At 37.4% G+C, this 25,443-nt stretch overlaps 1 non-coding gene across 1 annotated transcript; it reads left to right on the forward strand.

Moving 5' to 3' along the window:
* The first annotated feature begins 22,599 nt into the window (after positions 1-22,599).
* LOC112804159 (small nucleolar RNA R71) lies at positions 22,600-22,707 on the forward strand. The gene has a single exon (XR_003202776.1). It is a non-coding gene; the product is annotated as a small nucleolar RNA R71 (small nucleolar RNA).
* Positions 22,708-25,443: the final 2,736 nt, after the last annotated feature.

The following is a 25,443-nucleotide window of genomic DNA, read 5'->3' on the forward strand; positions in this document are numbered from 1 at the left end:
GTCACACAGAGCACAGAGCTTTTTCAAAGGTCATGGTGCCTATGGTGTAGGGTATTACGAATTCGCCAGGATCTTGTCTCTTTTGAGGTAAAGTTTGCTGAACCCAGGTATCTAGTTCACTAATGAGCAAGGGAGGTTCACCTTCCCAAGTCTCATTACCAATTAACTTGGCATGCAGCTTCATGATAGCTCCTAGATATTGAGCAACTTGCTCTCCAGTTATATCTTCATCCTCTTCAGAGGAAGAATAGTCTTCAGAGCTCATGAATGGTAGAAGGAGGTTAAATGGAATCTCTATGGTCTCTATATGAGCCTCAGATTTCTTTGGGTCCTCAATAGGGAACTCCTTCTTGGTAGGGAGACGTCCCATGAGGTCTTTTTCATTGGGATTCACGTCCTCTCCTTCCTCTCTAGGTTCGTCCATATCGATTATATCAATGGCCTTGCACTCTCTTTTTGGATTTTCTTCAGTATTGCTTGGGAGAGTACTAGGAGGAGTTTCAGTGACTTTCTTACTTAGCTGGCCTACTTGTGCCTCCAAATTTCTAATGGAGGACCTTGTTTCACTCATGAAGCTTAAAGTGGCCTTAGACAGATCAGAGACTATATTTTCTAAGTTAGAGGTGCTCTGCTCAGAATTCTCTGTCTGTTGCTGAGAAGATGATGGAAAAGGCTTGCCATTGCTAAACCTATTTCTTCCACCATTATTAAAGCCTTGTTGAGGCTTTTGTTGATCCTTCCATGAGAAATTTGGATGATTTCTCCATGAAGAATTATAGGTGCTAGTGTTTCCATAAGGTTTACCCATGTAATTTACATCTGCCATTGCAGGGTTTTCAGGATCATAAGCTTCTTCTTCAGAAGATGCCTCTTTAGTACTATTGGATGCATTTTGCCATCCATTCAGACTTTGAGAAATCATGTTGACTTGCTGAGTCAACATTTTGTTCTGTGCCAATATGGCATTCAGAGCATCAATTTCAAGAACTCCCTTCCTCTGAGGCGTCCCATTATTCACGGAATTCCTCTCAGAAGTGTACATGAATTGGTTATTTGCAACCATTTCAATAAGTTCCTGAACTTCTGCAGGCGTTTTCTTTAGGTGAATAGATCCACCTGCAGAATGATCCAGTGACATCTTAGAGAACTCAGACAGACCATAATAGAATATATCTATCATGGTCCATTCTAAAAACATGTCAGAAGGAAACTTTTTGGTCATCTGCTTGTATCTTTCCCAAACTTCATAGAGGGATTCACCATCTTTTTACTTGAAGGTCTGAACATCCACTCTAAGCTTGCTCAGCTTTTGAGGAGGAAAGAATTTAACCAAGAAAGTCGTGACCAGTTTATCCCAAGAGTCCAGGCTATCCTTAGGTTGTGAGTCCAACTATGTTCTAGCTCTGTCTCTTACAGCAAAAGGGAAAAGCATGAGCCTGTAGACTTCAGGATCTACTCCATTAGCCTTAACAGTCTCACTGATCTGCAAGAACTCAGTTAAAAACTGGTAGGGATCTTCTGATGGAAGTCCATAAAACTTGCAGTTTTGTTGCATTAGAGCAACTAGTTGAGGTTTTAGCTCAAAATTGTTTGCTCCAATGGCAGGAATTGAGATGCTTCTTCCATCAAACTTGGAAGTAGGTGTAGTATAATCACCAAGCATCCTCCTTGCATTATTGTTGTTGGGTTCAGCTGCCATATCCTTTTCTTGTTCGAAAATTTCAGTAAGGTTGTCTCTGGATTGTTGTAATTTAGCTTTTCTTAGTTTCTTCTTCAGTGTCCTTTCAGGTTCAAGATCAGCTTCAACAAGAATATTTTTTTCCTTATTCCTGCTCATATGAGAAAGAAGAGAACAGAAAAGGAAGAGGAATCCTCTATGTCACAGTATAGAGATTCCTTTATGTTAGTAGAAGAAGAAAGGGAATAAGAGCGAAGAAGAATGAATAATCCAAACACAAAGATGAGGATAGGGGCGGATATTGGAGATGAAGAGAAGTGTTAGTAACTGAATAAATAAATAGAATAAGATGAGAGAGAGAAGTTTTCGAAAATAATTTTGAAAAGGAGTTAATGATTTTTGAAAATTAAGATAAGAAATCAAATTAAAATTAAAATTTAAAATAATTAATTAATTAAAAAGAATTTTTGAAAAAGAGGGAGGTATTTTCGAAAATTAGAGAGAGAAAAGTTGTTAGGTGGTTTTGAAAAAGATAAGAAATAAACAAAAAGTCAAATAGTTAGTTGAAAAAAAATTTGAAAATCAATTTTGAAAAGATAAGAAGATAAGAAGTTAAAAAAAAGATATTTTAAAATAAAATTGTTGAAAAAGATAAATTTTTGAAAAAGATATGATATAAAAGATATGATAAAAAGATATGATTAAAAAGATTTATTTTTTTTTAAATTAAAATTAATTACTTGACTATCAAGAAATTAAAAGATATGATTCTAGAATTTAAAGATTGAACCTTTCTTAATAAGAAAGTAACAAACTTCAAATTTTTGAACCAATCACATTACTTGTTAGTTAAGTTTCAAAAATTTTGAAATAAAATTAAGAAAAGATTTTGAAACTAATTTTTGAAATTTTTGAAAATCATAAAAGAAAAATGAAAAAGATTTGATTTTTGAAAAAGTTTTGAAAAAGATAAGATTTTTAAATTTGAAAATTTGACTTGACTTATAAGAAACAACTAATTTTAAAATTTTTTTGACGAAGTCAACTCAAATTTTCGAAATTTTGAGAGAAAAAAGGAAAAGATATATTTTTGATTTTTTTTAATTTTTAATGATGAGAGAAAAAAACACAATTATGACCCAAAACATGAAAATTTTGGATCAAAACATATGATGCATGCAAGAACACTATAAATGTCAAGATGAACACCAATAACATTTTGAAGATCATGATGAACATCAAGAACATATTTTTGAAAAATTTTTTATGCAAAGAAAACATGCAAGACACCAAACTTAGAAATCTTTAATGTTTAGACACTATGAATGCAAAAATGCACATGAAAAACAACAAAAGATACAAAACAAGAAAACATCAAGATCAAACAAGAAGACTTACCAAGAACAACTTGAAGATCATGAAGAACACCATGCATGGATTTTCGAAAAATGCATAAATTTTTAGAAAAATGCAATTGACACCAAACTTAAAAGTTGACTCAAGACTCAAACAAGAAACACAAAATATTTTTTATTTTTATGATTTTATTATTTTTTTGTATTTTATTTTATATTTTTCAAAAAACATATAGGAAAAAGAAAGTAATGAATCCAAAGTCCTCAATCAAAATCCTATGAATTAGACATGGCTTAATAGCCAGCCAAGCTAAAACATGTTATATGAAACTCTAGAATTCATTCTTGAAAACTCTGAAATTTTCAAAAATAGGTGATAAATTTTTGAAAGATTTTTGAAATTTTTTTTTCGAAAATAAAACAAAAAGAAAATTACCTAATTTGAGCAACAAGATGAACCGTCAGTTGTCCAAACTCAAACAATCCCCGGCAACGGCGTCAAAACTTGGTGCACGAAATTGTGATCTCTAATAATGGCATTCAACTTGGTATGCACGTTTATAACTCAGCACTTTCTTCACAACCTCGCACAACTAACCAGCAAGTACACTGGATCGTCCAAGTAATAAACCTTACGTGAGTAAGGGTCGATCCCACGGAGATTGTTGGTATGAAGAAAGCTATGGTCATCTTGTAAATCTCAGTCAGGCGAATAATTAATGGTTATGGAGTTTTCGAATAATAATAATAAATAAACAAAAAATAAAGATAGAAATACTTATGTAGATCATCGATGGGAATTTCAGATAGGCGTATGAAGATGATGTGCTCCTTCTGAATCTCTGCTTTCCTACTGCCTTCATCCAATCCTTCTTACTCCTTTCCATGGCAAGCTGTATGTAGGGATCACTGTTGTCAATGGCTACATCCCATCCTCTCAGTGAAAAAGGTCCAAATGCTCTGTCACGGCACGGCTAATCATCTGCCGGTTCTCGATCATGTCGGAATAGAATCCCTTGATTCTTTTGCGTTTGTCATCACGCCGAACAATCACGAGTTTGAAGCTCGTCACAGTCATTCAATCCCGGAATCCTACTCGGAATACCACAGATAAAGGTTAGACTTTCCGGATTCTCATGAATGCCGCCATCAATTCTAGCTTATACCACAAAGACTCTGATCTCACGGAATGGAAGGCTTGGTTGTCAGGCGAGGGCAACCATGCGTCGTGCATCAGGAATCCAAGAGATACACACTCTAGCTTTCGCTTGTAGAACGGAAGTGGTTGTCAGGCACGTATTCATAGGGACGGATGATGATGAGTGTCACGGATCATCTCATCCATTAGGTTGAAGTACAAGTAGTATCTTAGAACAGAAATAAGATTGAATTTGAATAAAAGATAGTAGTAATTGCATTAAAACTTCGAGGTACAGCAGAGCTCCACACCCTTAATCTATGGTGTGTAGAAACTCCACCGTTGAAAATACATAAGTGATGAAGGTCTAGGCATGGCCGAATGGCCAGCCCCTAAAATGTGATATGAATTCGAAAATAAGGAGAAGGACCAGATATGTGGTCAAAAGATGACTAATACAATAGTAAAATTTCCTATTTATACTAGACTAGCTACTAGGGTTTACAGAAGTAAGTAATTGATGCATAAATCCACTTCCGGGGCCCACCTGGTGTGTGCTTGGGCTGAACTTGAGATTTCCACGTGCAGAGACTTCTTTTGGAGTTGAACGCCAAGTTGTAACATGTTTTTGGCGTTCAACTCTGGTTCGTGACATGTTTCTGGCGTTTGACTCCAGAATGCAGCATGGAACTGGCGTTGAGCGCCAGTTTACGTCGTCTAATCACGAATAAAGTATGGACTATTATATATTGCTGGAAAGCTCTGAATGTCTACTTTTCAACTCCGTTGAGAGCGCGCTATTTGAAGTTCTGTAGCTCCAAAAAATCTATTTCGAGTGCAGGGAGGTCAGAATCCAACAGCATCAGCAGTCCTTTGTCAGCCTTTTATCAGAATTTTGCTCAGGTCCCTCAATTTCAGCCAGAAAATACCTAAAATCACAGAAAAACACACAAACTCATAGTAAAGTCCAGAAATGTGAATTTAGTATAAAAACTAATGAAAACATCCCTAAAAGTAACTATATCCTATTAAAAACTACCTAAAAATAATGCCAAAAAGCATATAAATTATCCGCTCAACAGGAAGACAAAAGATTCCACCTCTGAGTCATAGGAGATGGAGAGATTCATATCAAAGGTCCATCAAGACCACTTCTATGATGTTGTGGCCAAGAAGAAGGTGATCCCTAAGGTCCCTTTCAAGCTCAAGAAAAATGAGTATCCGGAGATCCGACATGAGATCCTAAGAAGAAGTTGGGAAGTTCTGACCAACCCCATTCAACAAGTCGGAATCCTAATGGTTCAAGAGTTCTATGCCAATGCATGGATAACTAGGAACCATGATCAAAGTATAAACCCGAATCCAAAGAATTATCTTACAATGGTTAGGGGGAAATATTTATATTTTAGTCCGGAAAATGTGAGGTTGGCATTCAACTTGCCTATGATGTAAGAAGATGCATGCCCCTACACTAGAAGATTCAAATTTGATCAAAGGTTGGACCAAGTCCTTATGGACATATGTGTTGAAGGAGCTCAATAGAAAAGAAACTCAAAAGGTAAGCCAGTTCAATTAAGAAGACTGGATCTCAAGCCTATGGCTAGAGGATGGTTGGAGTTCATCTAACGCTCCATCATCCCCACTAGCAACCGATCTGAAGTTACTGTGGATCGGGCCATCATGATTGGAGAGGAAGTAGAAGTTCATGAAGTCATCTCCCTTGAATCCTACAAAATAGCCGAAAAGCCCTCTACCTTGGCAAGGCTAGCTTTTCCTCATCTTATTTGCCATCTATGCTACTCAGCTGAAGTTGTTATAGAAGGAGACATCCTCATTGAAGAGGACAAGCCCATCACTAAGAAAATGATAGAGCAAACAAGAGAGGCCATCCATGGATCTCAAGAGATGCATGAGGAAGCTCATCATCAAGGAATCTCTGAGATGCCTCAAGGGATGCACTTTCCTCCCAACAACTATTGGGAACAACTCAACACTTCTCTAGAAAACTTGAGTTATAACATAGACCAACTAAGGGTGGAACACCAAGAGCACTCCATCATTCTCCATGAGATTAGAGAAGATCAAAGAGCAATGAGGGAGGAGCAACAAAGGCAAGGAAGAGACATAGAAGAGCTCAAGGACATCATTGGTCCTTCAAGGAGAAGGCGCCACCATCACTGAGGTGGACTCATTCTTTGTTCTTATTTTCTCTGTTTTTCGGTTTTTATGCTTAATGTTTATCTATGTTTGTGTCTTTCCTACATGATCATTAGTATTTAGTAACTATGTCTTAAGGCTATGAATAATTCCATAAATCCTTCACCTTTCTTAAATGAAACATGTTTCTAATTTGAAAGAACAAGAAGTACATGAGTTTCGAATTCATCTTTGAATTTAGTTTAATTATATTGATGTGGTGACAATACTTTTTGTTTTCTGAATGAATACTTGAACAGTGCATATTTTTTTATCTTGTTGTTTATGAATGTTAAAATTGTTGGCTCTTGAAAGAATGATGAACAAAGAGAAATGTTATTGATAATCTGAAAAAATCATGAAATTGATTCTTGAAGCAAGAAAAAAGCAGTGAAGAACAAAGCTTGCAAAAAAAAAGTGGCGAAAAAAATAGAAAGAAAAAGAAAAAGCAAGCAGAAAAATCCAATAGCCCTTAAAACCAAAAGGCAAGGGTAAAAAGGATCATATGCTTTGAGCATCAATGGATAGGAGGGCCCAAGGAAATAAAATCCAGGCCTAAGCGGCTAAATCAAACTGCCCTAACCATGTGCTTGTGGCATTCAGGTCCAAGTAAAAAGCTTGAGACTGAGTGGTTAAAGTCATGATCCAAAGCAAAAAGAGTGTGCTTAAGAGCTCTGGATACCTCTAACTGGGGACTTTAGCAAAGCTAAGTCACAATCTGAAAAGGTTCACCCAGTCATGTGTCTGTGGCATTTATGTATCCGGTGGTAATACTGGAAAACAAAGTGCTTAGGGCCACGGTCAAGACTCATAAAAGTAGATGTGTTCAAGAATTAACATACTTAACTAGGAGAATCAATAACACTATCTGAAATTCTAAGTTCCTATAGATGCCAATCATTCTAAACTTCAAAGGAAAAAGTGAGATGCCAAAACTGTTCATAAGCAAAAAGCTACAAGTCCCGCTCATCTAATTAGAACTAATATTCATTGATATTTTGGGATTTATAGTATATTCTCTTCTTTTTATCCTATTTTGATTTTCAGTTGCTTGGGGACAAGCAACAATTTAAGTTTGGTGTTGTGATGAGCGGATAATTTATACGCTTTTTGGCATTGTTTTTAGGTAGTTTTTAGTAGGATCTAGCTACTTTTAGGGACGTTTTCATTAGTTTTTATGCTAAATTCACATTTCTGGACTTTACTATGAGTTTGTGTATTTTTCTATAATTTTAGGTATTTTCTGGCTGGAATTGAGGGACCTGAGCAAAACTCTGATAAAAGGCTGACAAAGGACTGCTGATGCTGTTGTATTCTGACCTCCCTGCACTCGAAATGGATTTTCTGGAGCTACAGAACTCCAAATGGCGCGCTCTCAATGGCGTTGAAAAGTAGACATCCAGAGCTTTCCAGCAATATAATAGTCCATACTTTATTCGAGATTAGATGACACAGACTAGCACTCAACGCCAGTTTCATGCTGCATTCTGGAATCAAACGCCAGAAACACGTCACAAACCAGAGTTAAACGCCAAAAACACATTACAACTTGGCGTTTAACTCCAAAAGAAGCCTCTTCACGTGTAAAGCTCAAGCTCAGCCCAAGCACACACCAAGTGGGCCCCAGAAGTGGATTTATGCATCAATTACCTATTTCTGTAAACCCTAGTAGCTAGTCTAGTATAAATAGAACATTTTACTATTGTATTAGACATCTTGGTTTTCGTTTTTTATCTAAAATCCATCTTTGGACGTTTGGTTCTTAGACTTTGGGGGCTGGCCATTCGGCCATGCTTGAACCTTGATCACTTATGTATTTTTAACGGTGGAGTTTCTACACACCATAGATTAAGGGTGTGGAGCTCTGCTGTACCTCGAGTTTTAATGTAATTACTACTATTTTCTATTCAATTCATTTTATTCCTGTTCTAAGATATTCGTTGCACTTCACCATGACGAATGTGATGATCCGTGACACTCATCATCATTCTCACCTATGAACGCGTGACTGACAACCACTTCCGTTCTACCTTAGACTGAACGCATATCTCTTGGATTCCTTAATCAGAATCTTCGTGGTATAAGCTAAAATTGTTGGCGGCATTCATGAGAATCCGAAAAGTCTAAACCTTGTCTGTGGTATTCCGAGTAGGATTCAGGGATTGAATGACTGTGACGAGCTTCAAACTCCCGATTGTTGGGCGTGATGACAAATGCAAAAGAATCAATGGATTCTATTCCGACATGATCGAGAACCGACAGATGATTAGCCGTGCTGTGAGAAGAGCATTTAGACCTTTTTCACTGAGAGGATGGGATGTAGCCATTGACAACAGTGATGCCCTACATACAGCTTGCCATAGAAAGGATTAAGAAGGATTGAAAGTAAGAGAGCAGTATGTTGCAGAGATCCAACAGGGACAAAGCATCTCCATACACTTATCTGAAATTCTCACCAATGATTTACATAAGTATTTGTATCTTTATTTTCTGTTTATTTATTATTATTATTATTATTATTTGAAAACTCCATAACCATTTGAATCAGCCTAACTGAGATCTATAAGATGACCATAGCTTTCTTCATACCAACAATCTCCATGGGATCGACCCTTACTCATGTAAGGTTTATTACTTGGATGACCCAGTGCACTTGCTGGTTAGTTGTGTGAAGTTGTGAAGAAAGTGCTGAGTTAATAGATGCGCACACCAAGTTGAATGCCATTGTTAGAGATCATAATTTCGTGCACCAATTCACTAAATTCCACTACTGATTTTGAGCGTTTTGCCTCACTCATGAACCAATCCTCTCAACTACAAGCTCATCTCAATCGATCAAATTCATCTTCAATCTCTGATCCTACCAACCCGTATTTTTTCCATCCAGGTGAAAATCTTGAAACTCCTCTTTTCACATTCCTCTTAAATTTTTAGCATTATCACCGAGGGTCCCATGCAATATAAAGAGCTCTACGATCTAAGAACAAGGTTAGGTTTCTTGATGGTTCCATCACAAAGCCACTTGAAACTGATCCTCTATATGAAGATTGGGATAGATATAATAATTTTCTAGTTTTTTTTTATCAATCTCTCACTCAGTTTAAAGTTTACTCATAGTGTTATATGGATAAGCTCAGCCTCAGAATTACGATCAGATCTCAAGTATCGCTATTCACATAGTATGGAGATGTGTTCAAAGTTACATAACTAAAGGAAGAATTCTATGCGCTTAGACAAGGTGATGCATCTATCACTTCCTATTTGCCAAAGCTAAAAGCAATTTGGGAGAATCTAAAAAAAATCATGTGTGATTCCTAATTGTATATCATTCACTACTGATTGCAATTGTGGTATAAAGATATAAGAGATTATGCATCTAAGGAGTATATGGTAAAATTCTTGAGAGGTTTGAATGAACAAATTTTAACAGTGAAGTCACAAATAATGTTGCTTGAAACTTTGTCTAGAATAAACACTGTCTTGTCTATCCTGCAGGGCAAGAAAGGTAATTGAGTACCGAATTTTTGGAAATAAAATTATCACAAATTTATTAGAAGTGCAAGGATCTAACTTTCTCTCCTCAAGAGGCAGAGGAAGAAGAAAAAATCAGTTTGAAAGGAAAAAAATTCAACTAATTCAAAGAGTTATGACAGATGATACTTTTCCAAAATGTACACCTATTACAATAGAATAGGACATCTTATTGAAAATTGCTACAAGAAGAATGGCTTTTCTGCACATATGAAACAAAAATAGTAAACCACATTAGCACTAAGAAGAAAATTAAAGAATCTTGTGCCAAACCTACTAATTCTGAACAAGAAGAAAAAAACAATTACTCAGTAATTGTGCTCACTCAAGATTAGAAAGAAATTTTAATGGCTTTGCTCCAACAACCATCTATCCTAGTTCCAAGTAGTGTTAGCTACATTACTTTATCAGCCACCCTTACACAGCCAAAAGGTAGGCATCTCTTGAGTACAACATATTTTAAAATTTTTTCTTGGATAATTATAGTGGAGCCAGTGACCATGCATCATATATCCAAAAAGCTTTCAAAAATTTCTTTTACATAAGAACAGTCTTTGTCAATTTATCTGATGGCTTTCAAATAACAACAAATATTTATGGTATAATACAATTATCAACAAATTTGATCCTTACCAATGTTCTTTTTATCCCAAATTTCAAATACAATTTAATTTCAGTGTAAAACTCACAAAATCATTGCATTGTGAATTCAAATTCATTGATTCTTGCTGTGAGATATAGAACTGCCATCATTGAATATGATTTGGCAGTCTAATATGGTAAGAGATCTAAATGTGATAGATGTTGAACTAGGAAAGCTAACTAGTGAACATCAATAAATCATCAACAACACTCACAATGCAATAGAATTTAAGTTTTTTATGGTATGCTAGATTAGGTCACTTACGACATAATAGAATAATAGTAATGAAAACTCATTTTCCATTCATTGATTGCATTTTTTCATCTCATATTTGTGAACCATAACATTATGCATGCAAGGCAAAAGAAACTGTTATTTTGTAAAAGTGTTACAAACTCAATGAATAAATTCAAATTGCTACATATTGACATTTGGGATCTAATTTTTATTTTTTGTTTACTTCACACTACAAGAAAAATGTTGAGTATCATCAGATTTACCGTCAGATTAAACAAATAAATCCACCACTAGAAAGATTACCGTTGGATTTACCGTCGTCCTTGGATTGATGGTATAAACATCGCCGAAAACTGCTTACCGGCGGATTTATTCTATCTGACGCTAACTAGCAATGGATTTTTCATCGATCTTTTTAATGGATTTGGCATTGTTTCACATGATTAGATGCCAAGTTACCTTCAGATTTATCGGACGATAAATCATACAGTAATGTTAATTTTATTTTTTTAATTTTTTGGCATAGTTAAACCACAATTAGTAGACTCTTGTTAACAAAATTGTTATTAAAAATTTAATATTTCCAGAATCTCTCGATACCTCTGCTCAGAATGCTCTGCCTGCTGGTGAAGCTCCTGTGTTAGCGTCTGCACCTCCTCCCTCAGGTCAACAACTTTCTGGCGATCAACAGGGCTGGTGGTAGAGGTAGAGGCAGAGGAAGCTGCCAACACAGAGGAGTGGAGCCCACTGGTGAAGAACGACCCCAACCCGAAGCGGTGATTCTTGTGAAGTTCAGAGGCGGTCTCGTACCAAATCCTATCGGGATCCACTACTGAGGTCTCATAGCTGGCTTTGTCAGTCTCACTAGAGCGCTGAGATTGCTAGGTCGTGGCCTCCAACCTTTGCATGTACTCCTCATGCGTCACACACGTTAGTTGTGATTAGGGTAATAGTTAAATAATTGACTTTAAACCAAATAAACTTGAAACTTATGATTAATTTAAACTCACATAATGGGCCACAAACCGCTTGTCAGCAAATCTCTCCTTGTTTGCCTTCAAAGTATGGATATCCTTAAAGGTCTATGCCAGTGTTGCCTCACAATCCAATGATTTAGACTATAAATTAATATATCAACAAAACAATAAAATAAACGAACAAATTAAACAATGTCAAACAAGTATAAGTATGAACCAAAATACAAAAAAATCTTAATTCTAATTTCAAAAATATAATTTTAATTTTTTCAATTTCACTGAAAATCTTATCATAATTTCGACAGTCTCTCCTAAAATTCGAATTTAGCCACCCTTGAAGGGTTCCATCCAACATTTTTCAGCAATCTTAGAGCCTAATCTAACTTATTCTAACCTATCCTAACCACCTAAATCCACTAAAATAGAAAATTAAACTAAAATTTACTCTACTAACTAATTAATTAACTTGATAATTAAAAAGGAAATTAAAACACTAATTTAAGTTACTACTAAAACATTAAACAATACCAAAATTCTTACTAGTTTGGTCTTCGCCTTCATGAAGGTCGCCAACCCACCTGTATACCTTAACGACCTAGACGAAGCCCTGTTAGCAAAGTTTGTCAGACAACAATGCTTGAACCTATCGTTATCTCTAAAATAGGCCTCAAATTCATGCTTGATGTTTGGACGGATCCACGATGTCAGGTGGTCTTTCCCCTAACAAACGTCGCTCACCATCTGCTGAAGTCGTTTGGCTGCCCAGTGGTAATAGATATTCCTAATCATGACATTGTGTTCTGCATCCCATATGAATTTCAACTGCACAAAGTGATTCACGAAGATTAGTTAGTCAGAATAAAATACAGTTCATATACAGTTAATTAATTCAAATGAAATTTGGTTCTTACCGCCCACTTCTTTTAATCAATGCTCTCTGGTCAGAGCCGGGATCTGCGAGTAGGTCGGCCACGAGTGGTCGTACATTGACTTAATGACCTCGGATATCTCTTTTGTGCAAGCATTAGGGTTTAGTGTAAACCTGTCAGAGAAAAAACCTCACATTAACAAACATATATGATAAACAAACTTAACATAAACAAACTTAAGATAAACAAACTTAATTTTTAAAAAATTTGAACTCACGACTGCATGCCATCGGGCCAAATCCTCAGCCGGATGACGGGCAGTGGTGGAGGGGCATCCTTTTCGGGAGCAATTGGAGGAATCACCCACTGCGGGCTCTGTCGACGTCGTTGCTGTATCTGCAGGGGGCGTAGCAAAGGGAGGAACCGAGTTCAGCTTTGGGACCATGATTGGGAAGCCTTGGGGGATTCGGTGGAAGCCCGCCCTCTACCACGACCACGTGACCTACTCGACCTATCTCTGCTACCTGTCGTCATGTCTGTATAACGAAAATATTAATAACATATTAATAACATAAAAAACACCAATAAATAATAATATAAGAAGAAACTCAAGAAATAACAAATAATTCTAAAAGTGTTTTAGTGTAGTAAATTAAAAAAAGGAAAATTACATAATGTTTAGTTTTAGAATAATTAAATTAGAATGAATAAGTGTGTTGGTTAGTTTAGCAAACTAGCAAGTGCCTATAGAGCACTAAAACACTAATTGCAAAGGAAAAAATTTTCTTTCATAAGAACCAAAAATGAATATATACATATATAGTTCTCTTGTAAATGCCATAAATATTTATCATAACATCAATTTAACAAAATAAAAAACATAAACTAAGATCAAAATAATTATTCAAATTAACAACTGCACAAAAATATAGCAACCTAACAATTAGTTATAACAATTTCGAAAACATAATTTTAATTTATTCGATTTTACTGAAAATCTTATAAAAATTTTGATATAGTCTCTGACGATCGGATTTTCCATCGATAAAGAATTCACAAATAAGTTCGCGTTGTAAGTATAGTTTCTAAACCAACGAAGAATCCTTTCGTGCAAAAGTTTTGGTTCTCACAAGTAACAAACCAGTAAAATTTATAAACCGAAGTATTCAAACCTCAGGTCATCTTCTCAAGGAATTGCAAGGAGGTGTGTTTTATTATTGGTTATGGAAAACAGTATTATTGGGGTTTTTTAATAGGTTGAACAAGAAAAGTAAATTGTAAGAAATTAAATTAATAACTAATGAAGCTCTTGACAAGGTATGAGAACTGGAAGTCCTATCCTAGTTATCCTTATCAATTGTGATGAGAATTGGCTTTTGCTCTCACTTGGTCAATGACGTAGAAAAAATTGGCGAGTTAAGAAATTATTATAAGAGATACGTTGCAAGTACAGTCCTTAACCAGCCGAAAATCTGCTTATCAATTTAGAAGGGTTGTCACAATATTAAAATTAAAATACTGGGAGTATGAATCCCATGTCATCTCCTAACGAGTTGCAGAAAGATGTGCTATTTTATTAATCAGGTGTTTTCAAAAAATGGTTGAGTTGATAAACAAGAAATTAAATCAGAGAATTTAGATAATTTAAATAAAAGCCTTGATTGGGAGTAGATTAGTTGGAAGCCCTATTCTTGTTGAAGTACTCTTAAGATTAATTGATAATTGAAGTTTGCTCTGCTTAGTTATCCTTTACTAGGTAAAGGAAAGTCAAGCAAGTTGGAAAGCTATTTCTAGTCACAAGTTCTAATCCTCTTCCTTGGGAAGGACTAGTGTCAATGACTAGAGGGTGATCCAACAATAAACCCAATTACAATTTTTCTCTTGAGTAATCCAACTCAAGGTTTCCTTTCAATCATCTCCCAATCAAGTTATGGAACTACTCACTCATCATAATTATAGACTTCACAGAATCAATGGGGAAAATAAAAGAAGACATAATAAATAATAATAAAAGGGATTAATTAAAAATAAAAATAGTTCTGTATTAATAACTTGTGAAAATAATCCAATGTCAACTCTGGAGGAATTAAGAATATGGAAGAATAAATGAAAAGTAAATAACAAACTATAGTGACTAGTACCAGAGATAGACTCTTCATAAAACTAAAGCCAAAATCTTCAAAATTCTAATTATGAATGTTCAAGTGAGAAACCTAGGGGAGGAGTAAATTCAGATCTAAAAACTAAAAATTATGCGGAATGAATGTTGTTCTTTTGTCTCTACATGTTCCCTGGCTCTAATCTGTGTTTCTAGGCCGAAAACTGGGTTGAAATGCGGCCCAGAAATTTTGCCAGCGACTTCTGAAATTTCGCAGATCGCGCACGTCACGCGGCAACGTCGTCCACGCGTTCGCGTCACTCAGCGTTTCTCGTACCACACGTGCGCGTCCTCCATGCATTCGCGTCATTCGTGCAGCTTTCAATCCGTGCGGTTGCGTCAGGCACGTGAGCGCGTCACTGTGAATTTTTCCGTTTCGCGCGGTCACGTCAGCCATGCGACCGTGTGACTTCTCGCTGGTCATCTCCTCAATTCTTTATATTCCTTCCATTTTTGCACGCTTCCTCTTCATTCCTTCCGCCATTCCTGCCCTATGAAGCCTGAAACACTTAACACATAGATCACGGTATCGAATGGTACAAAAGAAGATAAAATATATAACTAAAAGATCTTAGGAAGCAAGTTTTTAATCATAGGATATTTTTAGGAAGGAATTGTAAATACATGCAAATCATATGAATAAGTGGGCAAAGACTTGATAAAATCACATAATTAAACACAATATGAATCACAAAATAGTGGTTTATCAGTCAACCTCTAACTATGAAGGTATATTAAGTGGATAAATCAATTTGATTCCTCAAGTCCTAGTCAATTCCTAAGAAAAGACTAGAGTTAGGGAAATTCAAATCAATCAGCAAAGAATTCCAATTTTCAATCATCAGCTGAGTTTGATAACTCAAGTGTCACCAATTACTCAACCAAAGCTAAGAGTGTAAAAAGCTAAATTAAAATTATAAATATAAAATACCTCAAATTGCAATAAATAGAAAATCAAATCAAACATGAGAATTCATAAACCAAATAGCAACATAAAGTAATAAACAAGGGAAAGAAAATAAACTAAAGTACTAGAAGAATTAAAAGTAGAAGAGAAAACTAAATAAGAAAAGCTAATCCTAAAATCCTAAAACCTAAGAGAGAGGAGAGAGCCTCTCTCTCTCTAGAAACTACATCTAATCCTAAAATTATGAATAATGAATGTTGTGTATGTTGTTAATTGAGTCTCTGCATGTTCCCTGGCTTTATTCTGTATTTCTCAGCCAAAAACTGGGTCAAAACGTGGCCCAAAATCGCCCCCACCATTTTCTAAATTTTCTGCAGATCGCGCATGTCACGCGTATGCGTTGGTCACGCGTACACGTTGTTTGATGATTTCCTCACAACGCGTGAACATCAAGCACGCGCTCGCGTTGTTTGTGCGAACTCCAATCCATGCGTACGCGTCAAGCACACGTACGCGTTGGTGCACGAAATTGTGATCATCAATGGCGCCATCAACATGGTACGCTCAATTGCAATCTCAACTCTTTATAACAACTTCGCACAACTAACCAGCAAGTGCACTGGGTCGTCCAAGTAATAAACCTTACGCGAGTAAGGGTCGATCCCACGGAGATTGTTGGTATGAAGCAAGCTATGGTCATCTTGTAAATCTCAGTCAGGCGGATTCAAATGGTTATGGAGGATTGATAATTAAAAGATGAATAAAACATAAAATAAAGATAGAGATACTTATGTAATTCATTGGTGAGAATTTCAGATAAGCGTATGGAGATGCTTTGTCCCTTCCGTCTCTCTGCTTTCCTACTGTCTTCATCCAATCCTTCTTACTCCTTTCCATGGCAAGCTGTATGTTAGGCATCATCGTTGTCAATGGCTACATTCCCGTCCACTCAGTGAAAATGTTCAACGCGCTCTGTCACAGCACGGCTATTCATCTGTCAGTTCTCGATCATGTCGGAATAGAATCCAGTCACTCTTTTGCGTCTGTCACTAACGCCCCACAATCGCGAGTTTAAAGCTCGTCACAGTCATTCAATCCCTGAATCCTACTCAGAATACCACAGACAAGGTTTAGACCTTCCGGATTCTCAAGAATGGCTGCCAATGGATTCTAGCTTATACCACGAAGATTCTGATTAAGGAATCCAAGAGATATCCACTCAATCTAAGGTAGAACGGAGGTGGTTGTCAGGCACATGTTCATAGGTGAGAATGATGATGAGTGTCACGGGTCATCACATTCATCAAGTTGAGGAACAAGTGATATCTTAGAACAAGAATAAGTTGAATTGAATAGAAGAACAATAGTAATTGCATTAATACTCGAGGTACAGCAGAGCTCCACACCTTAATCTATGGTGTGTAGAAACTTCACCGTTGAAAATACATAATTGATAATGGTGATCATTGGCTTCGGCCCCAGAGAGGGAACTAGAAGAACGAAGATGAAAATACAATAGCAAAAGGTCCTATTTATAGAGAACTAGTAGCTTAGGGTTTACAAAAAATGAATAAATGACGTAAAAATCAACTTCCGGGCCCACTTGGTGTGTGCTTTGGCTGAGCATTGAAGCTTTCATGTGTAGAGACTCTTCTTGGAGTTAAACGCCAGCTTTTGTGCCAGTTTGGGCATTTAACTCCCACTTTTGTGCCAGTTCCGGCGTTTAACGCCAGAATTCTTGAGCTGACTTGGAACGCCTGTTTGGGCTATCAAATCTCGAGCAAAGTATGGACTATTATATATTGCTGAAAAGCCCAGGATGTCTACTTTCTAACACAATTGAGAGCGCGCCAATTGGGCTTCTGTAGCTCTAGAAAATATACTTAGAGTGCAGGGAGGTCAGAATCCAACAGCATTTGCAGTCCTTGTTCAGCCTCTGAATCAGATTTTTGCTCAGGTCCCTCAATTTCAGCCAGAAAATACCTGAAATCACAGAAAAACATACAAACTCATAGTAAAGTCCAGAAAAGTAAATTTTAAATAAAAACTAATAAAAATATAATGAAAACTAACTAAAATATACTAAAAACATACTAAAAACAATGCGAAAAGCCGTATAAATTATCCGCTCATCACAACACCAAACTTAAATTGTTGCTTGTCCCCAAGTAACTAAAAATCAAATAGGATAAAAAGAAGAGAATATACAATGAATTCCAAAAACATCTATGAAGATCAGTATTATTTAGATGAGCGGGGCTTTTAGCTTTTTGCCTCTGAACAGTTTTGGCATCTCACTTTATCCTTTGAAGTTCAGAATGATTGGCTTCTATAGGAACTTAGAATCCGAATAGTGTTATTGATTCTCCTAGTTAAGTATGATGATTCTTGAACACAGCTACTTTATGAGTCTTGGCCGTGGCCCAAGGCACTCTGTTTTCCAGTATTACCACCGGATACATCCTTGCCACAGACACATAACTGGGTGAACCTTTTCAGACTGTGACTTAGCTTTGCTAGAGTCCACAATTAGAGGTGTCCAGGGTTCTTAAGCACACTCTTTTTGCTTCGGATCACGACTTTAACCGCTCAGTCTCAAGTTTTCACTTGACACCTTCACGCCACAAGCACATGGTTAGGGACAGTTTGGTTTAGCCGCTTAGGCCAGGATATTATTCCTGTGGGCCCTCCTATCCACTGATGCTCAAAGCCTTGGATCCTTTTTATTTTTACCCTTGCCTTTTGGTTTAAAGGGCTATTGGCTTTTTCTACTTGCTCTTTTTTTGAATTCGCTGCTTTTTCTTGCTTCAAGAATCATTTTTATGATTTTTCAGATCCTCAGTAACATGTCTCCTTTTTCATCATTCTTTCAAGAGCCAACAATTTTAACATTCATGAACAACAAATTCAAAAGACATATGCACTGTTTAAGCATACATTCAGAAGTCAAAAGTATTGCCACCACATCAAAATAATTAATCTGTCATAAAATTCAAAATTCATGCAATTCTTCTCTTTTTCAATTAAGAACATTTTTCATTTAAGAAAGGTGATGGATTCATAGGACATTCATAACTTTAAGGCATAGACACTAAGACACTAATGATCATGTAATAAAGACACAAACATAGATAAACATAAAGCATAATTTTCGAAAAACAGGAAAATAAAGAACAAGGAGATTAAAAAATGGATCCACCTTAGTGATGGCAGCTTGTTCTTCCTCTTGAAGATCTTATGGAGTGCTTGAGCTCCTCAATGTCTCTTCCTTGTCTTTGTTGCTCCTCTCTCATGATTCTTTGATCTTCTCTAATTTCATGGAGGAGGATGGAATGTTCTTGGTGCTCCACCCTTAGTTGTCCCATGTTGGAACTCAATTCTCCTAGGGAGGTGTTGATTTGTCCCCAATATTTTTATGGAGGAAAGTGCATCCCTTGAGGCATCTCAGGGATTTCATGATGAGGAATTTCCTCATGTCCATGAGTGGGATCTCTTGTTTGCTCCATCCTCTTCTTAGTGATGGGCTTGTCCTCATCAATGAGGATGTCTCCCTCTATGTTAATTCCAACTGAATTACAGAGGTGACAAATGAGATGAGGGAAGGCTAACCTTGCCAAGGTAGAGGACTTGTCTGCCACCTTATAAAGTTCTTGGGATATAACCTCATGAACTTCTACTTCCTCTCTAATCATGATGCTATGAATCATGATAGCCCGGTCTATAGTAACTTCGGACCGGTTGCTAGTGGGAATGATTGAGCGTTGGATAAACTCCAACCATCCCCTAGCCACGGGCTTGAGGTCATGCCTTCTCAGTTGAACCGGCTTCCCTCTTGAATCTCTCTTCCATTGAGCGCCCTCTTCACAAATGTCTATGAGGACTTGGTCCAACCTTTGATCAAAGTTGACCCTTCTAGTGTAGGGGTGTTCATCTCCTTGCATCATGGGCAAGTTGAATGCCAACCTTACATTTTCCGGACTAAAATCTAAGCATTTTCCCCGAACCATTGTAAGCCAATTCTTTGGGTCCGAGTTCACACTTTGATCATGGTTCTTGGTGATTCATGCATTGGCATAGAACTCTTGAACCATTAAGATTCTGACTTGTTGAATGGGGTTGGTAAGAACTTCCCAACTTTTTCTTCGGATCTCATGTCGGATCTCTGGATATTCACTCCTTTTGAGTTTGAGAGGGACCTCGGGGATCACCTTCTTCATGGCCACAACTTTATAGAAGTGGTCTTGATGCACCCTTGAGATGAATCTCTCCATATCCCATGACTCGGAGGTGGAAGCTTTTGCCTTCCCTTTCCTCTTTCTAGAGGTTTCTCCGGCTTTAGATGCCATAAATGGTTATGGAAAAACAAAAAGCAACGCTTTTACCACACCAAACTTAGAAGGTTTTCTCGTCCTTGAGCAAAAGAAGAAAGAAGAGAGTAGAAGAAGAAGAAAGATAGGAGATGGAGGGGGGCTTTGTGTTTCGGCCAAGGGGGAGAAGTAGTGTTTAGGTTGTGTGAAAATGAAGGAGTGAAGATGGGTTTATATAGGGGTGGAGAGAGGGGTAGGGTTCGGCCATTATGGGTGGGTTTGGGAGGGAAAGTATTTTGAATTTGGATGGTGGGGTAGGTGGGGTTTTATGAAGGATGGATGTGAGTGGTGAAGAAAATGGTGGGATTTGATAGGTGATGGGTTTTTTGGGGAAGAGGTGTTGAGGTGATTGGTGAATGGGTGAAGAAGAGAGAGAGTGGTGGGGTAGGTGGGGATCCTGTGGGGTCCACAAATCCTGAGGTGTCAAGGATAGCTCATCCCTGCACCATGTGCCATGCAAAACGCCCTTTCTGCCAATCCTAGCGTTAAACGTCGGGCTGCTGCCCTTTTCTGGTGTTAAATGCCAGTTTGGTGCCCCTTTCTGGCGTTAAACGCCAGTCTGGTGCCCCTTTCTAGCGTTAAACGCCCAGAATGGTGCCAGACTCGGTGTTAAACACCCATTTGCTGCCATTACTGGCGTTTAAACGCCAGCAAGCTTTTCCTCTAGGGTGTGCTATTTTTCTTTCTATTTTTTATTCTGTTTTTGCTTTTTCAATTATTTTTGTGACTTTACATGATCATCAACCTATAGAAAACATAACATAACAATGGAAAATAGATAAATATAACATTGGGTTGCCTCCCAACAAGCGCTTCTTTAATGTCAATAGCTTGACAGTGGGCCCTCATGGAGCCTCACAGATGTTCAGAGTAATGTTGGAACCTCCCAACACCAAACTTAGAGTTTGAATGTGGGGGTTCAACACCAAACTTAGAATTTGGTTGTGGCCTCTCAACACCAAACTTAGAGTTTGACTGTGGGGGCTCTGTTTGACTCTGTTTTGAGAGAAGCTCTTCATGCTTCCTCTCCATGGTTACAGAGGGATATCCTTGAGCCTTAAACACAAAGGATTCTTCATTCACTTGAATGATCAATTCTCCTCTGTCAACATCAATCACAGCCTTTGCTGTGGCTAGGAAAGGTCTGCCAAGGATGATGGATTCATCCATGCACTTCCCAGTCTCTAGGACTATAAAATCAGCAGGGATGTAATGGTCTTCAACCTTTACCAGAACATCCTCTACAAGTCCATAAGCTTATTTTCTTGAATTGTCTGCCATCTCTAGTGAGATTCTTGCAACTTGTACCTCAAAGATCCCTAGCTTCTCCTTTACAGAGAGAGGCATGAGATTTATGCTTGACCCTAGGTCACACAGAGCCTTCTCGAAGGTCATGGTGCCTATTGTACAAGATATTGAGAACTTTCTGGGGTCCTGTCTCTTTTGAGGTAATCTCTGCCTAGTCAAGTTATCCAGTTCTTTGGTGAGCAAAGGGAGTTCATCCTCCCAAGTCTCATTACCAAATAACTTGTCATTTAGCTTCATGATTACTCCAAGGTACTTAGAAACTTGCTCTTTAGTGACATCTTCGTCCTCTTCAGAGGAAGAATACTCATCAGAGCTCATGAATGGCAGAAGTAATTCCAATGGAATCTCTATGGTCTCAGTGTGAGCCTCAGATTCCCATGGTTCCTCATTAGGGAACTCATTGGAGGCCAGTGGACGTTCATTGAGGTCTTCCTCAGTGTCGATCACTGCCTCTTCCTCCTCTCCAAATTTGGCCATGTTGATGGCCTTGCACTCTCCCTTTGGATTCTCTTCTGTATTGCTTGGAAGAGTACTAGGAGGGAGTTCAGTAACTTTCTTACTCAGCTGACCCACTTGTGCCTCCAAGTTTTTAATAGAGGACCTTGTTTCAGTCATGAAACTTTGAGTGGTTTTGCTAAGATCAGAGACCATGGTTGCTATGTCAGAGTGGCTCTGCTTAGAATTCTCTGTCTGTTGCTGAGAAGATGATGGAAAAGGCTTGCCATTGCTAAACCTATTTCTTTCACCATTATTGTTGTTGAAACCTTGTTGAGGTCTCTGTTGATCCTTCTATGAGAGATTTGGATGATTTCTCCATGAAGGATTATAGGTGTTTCCATAGGGTTCTCCTATGTAATTCACCTCTTCCATTGATGGGTTCTCAGGATCATAAGCTTCTTCTTCAGATGAAGTGTCCTTAGTACTGCCTGGTGCAGCTTGCATTCCAGACAAACTTTGAGAAATCATATTGACTTGCTGAGTCAATATTCTGTTCTGAGCCAATATGGCATTCAGAGTATCAATCTCAATAACTCCTTTCTTCTGATTCGTCCCATTGTTCACAGGATTCCTTTCAGAAGTGTACATGAATTGGTTATTTACAACCATTTCAATGAGCTCTTAAGCTTCTGCAGGCGTCTTCTACAGATGAAGAGATTCTCCTGCAGAGCTGTCCAATACATCTTGGACAGTTCAGACAGACCATGATAGAAGATACCTATGATGCTCCATTCAGAAAGCATGTCAGAAGGACACTTTCTGATCAATTGTTTGTATCTTTCCCAAGCTTCATAGAGGGATTCACCTTCCTTCTGTCTGAAGGTTTGGACTTCCACTCTAAGCTTACTCAATTTTTGAGGTGGAAAGAACTTTGCCAAGAAGGCATTAACTAGCTTTTCCCAAGAGTTCAGGCTTTCTTTAGGTTGTGAGTCCAACCATATCCTAGCTCTGTCTCTTACAGCAAAAGGGAATATCATAAGTCTGTAGACCTCAGGGTTAACCCCATTGGTCTTGACAGTATCACAGATTTGCAAGAATTCAGATAAGAACTGATGAGGATATTCCAATAGAAGTCCATGAAACTTACAATTTTGTTGCATTAGAGAAACTAATTGAGGCTTCAGCTCAAAGTTGTTTGCTCCAATGGCAGGGATAGAGATGCTTCTCCCATAGAAGTCGGGAGTAGGTGCAGTAAAGTCACCAAGCACCTTCCTTGCATTGTTGGCATTGTTGTTGTTTTCGGCTGCCATGTCTTCTTCTTGTTTGAAGATTTCTGTTAGGTCCTCTACAGAGAGTAGTGCTTTAGCTTCTCTTAGCTTTCACTTCAAGGTCCTTTCAGGTTCAGGGTCAGCCTCAACAAGAATGCTTTTGTCTTTGTTCCTGCTCATATGAAAGAGAAGAGAACAAGAAAATATGGAATCCTCTATGTCACGGTATAGAGATTCCTTGAGATGTCAGAGGAAAAGAAGAATAGAGGGAGGAGGTAGAAGAAGAAGAATTCAAACTTATCAAGAGGGATAGAGTTCGAATTGTGCATTGAGGAGGAGTGTCAATCCTTAAATAGAAGGATGTGAGAAGAGGGGAAGAACTTTCAAAAATTAAAGTTGGGAAAGAAATAAAGTGATTTTGAAAAAGATTTTGAAATTAGAAATCAAAAAGATTGAAAATTATTTGGAAAAATATGTGATTAAAAAGATATGATTGAAAAATAATTTAAAAAAATTTGATTTTTAAAATTAATGACTTGGCTAACAAGAAATTTAAAAGATATGATTCAGACATTAAACCTTTCTCAACAGAAAAGGCAACATACTTGAAATGTTGAATCAAATCATTAATTGTTAGCAAGTATTTTTGAAAATGGAAAGAAATTGATTTTGAAAATATATGATTGAAAAGATATGATTTGAAAAAGATTTGATTTTGAAAAATTATGAAAACTTAAAAAAAATTTGAATTAAAAACAAAATCTTCCCTCTTGTGCCATCTTGGCGTTAAACGCCCAGAATGGTATCCATTCTGGCGTTTAACGCCCAAAATGCTACCCTTTTGGGCGTTAAACGCCCAGTCAGGTACCCTGGCTGGCGTTTAAATGCCAATTTTCCTTCTTCATTGGGCATTTTGAACGCCCAGCTTTTTCTGTGTAATTCCTCTGCTGCATGTTCTGAGTCTTCAATTCTCTGTATTATTGACTTGAAAAGACACAAATTAAAAAAAATTTAAATTTTTAATGATGAGGAATAATCAAAATGAAACTAAGATCAAATAAACAATGCATGCAAGACACCAAACTTAGAAGTTTGTACACTATTGACACTAACAAATTGAGAATGCATATGAGAAACAACAAAACACTCAAGACAAGAGAATTTAAAGATCAGAGTATGGAAATAATCAAGAACAACTTGAAGATCAATGAAGAACATAATGCATGTAATTTTCGAAAATTAGAAGAATAAAGTCATGCAATTGACACCAAACTTAAAATTAGACACTAGACTCAAACAAGAAACATAAAATTATTTTTGGTTTTTATGATTTTGTAATTTTTTTGGATTTTTTGAAAATTATGTGGAAAAAGAAAAATAAAGGATTCAAAATTCTTAATGAGAATTCCAGGAATCATGCAATGTTAGTCTAAAGATGTAGTCTAAAAAGATTAGACATGGCTAGCCAAGCTTCAGCAGGACATTACATTCAAGAGCTAAACTGATGAGAATCAATCAGCTTTGGTGATGATGAAAACATCATCTGAAACTCTAGAATTCATTCTTAAGAACTCTGAAGAATAAAATAAAATAATATTACCTAATCTAAGCAACAAGATGAACCGTCAGTTGTCCAAACTCGAACAATCCTCGGCAACGGCTCCAAAAACTTGGTGCACGAAATTGTGATCATCAATGGCGCCATCAACATGGTACGCTCAATTGCAATCTCAACTCTTTATCACAACTTCGCACAACTAACCAGCAAGTGCACTGGGTCGTCCAAGTAATAAACCTTACGCGAGTAAGGGTCGATCCCACGGAGATTGTTGGTATGAAGCAAGCTATGGTCATCTTGTATATCTCAGTCAGGCGGATTCAAATGGTTATGGAGGATTGATAATTAAAAGATGAATAAAACATAAAATAAAGATAGAGATACTTATGTAATTCATTGGTGAGAATTTCAGATAAGCGTATGGAGATGCTTTGTCCCTTCCGTCTCTCTGCTTTCCTACTGTCCTCATCCAATCCTTCTTACTCCTTTCCATGGCAAGTTGTATGTTGGGCATCACCGTTGTCAATGGCTACAGTCCCGTCCTCTCAGTGAAAATGTTCAACGCGCTCTGTCACAGCACGGCTATTCATCTGTCGGTTCTCGATCATGTCGGAATAGAATCCAGTGATTATTTTGCGTCTGTCATTAACGCCCCACAATCGCGAGTTTGAAGCTCCTCACAGTCATTCAATCCCTGAATTCTACTCAGAATACCACAGACAAGGTTTAGACCTTCCGGATTCTCAAGAATGGCCGCCAATGGATTCTAGCTTATACCACGAAGATTCTGATTAAGGAATCCAAGAGATATCCAC

This window comes from Arachis hypogaea, chromosome 5, assembly GCF_003086295.3.
Source record: "Arachis hypogaea cultivar Tifrunner chromosome 5, arahy.Tifrunner.gnm2.J5K5, whole genome shotgun sequence".
NCBI classification, from domain to species: Eukaryota; Viridiplantae; Streptophyta; class Magnoliopsida; order Fabales; family Fabaceae; genus Arachis; species Arachis hypogaea.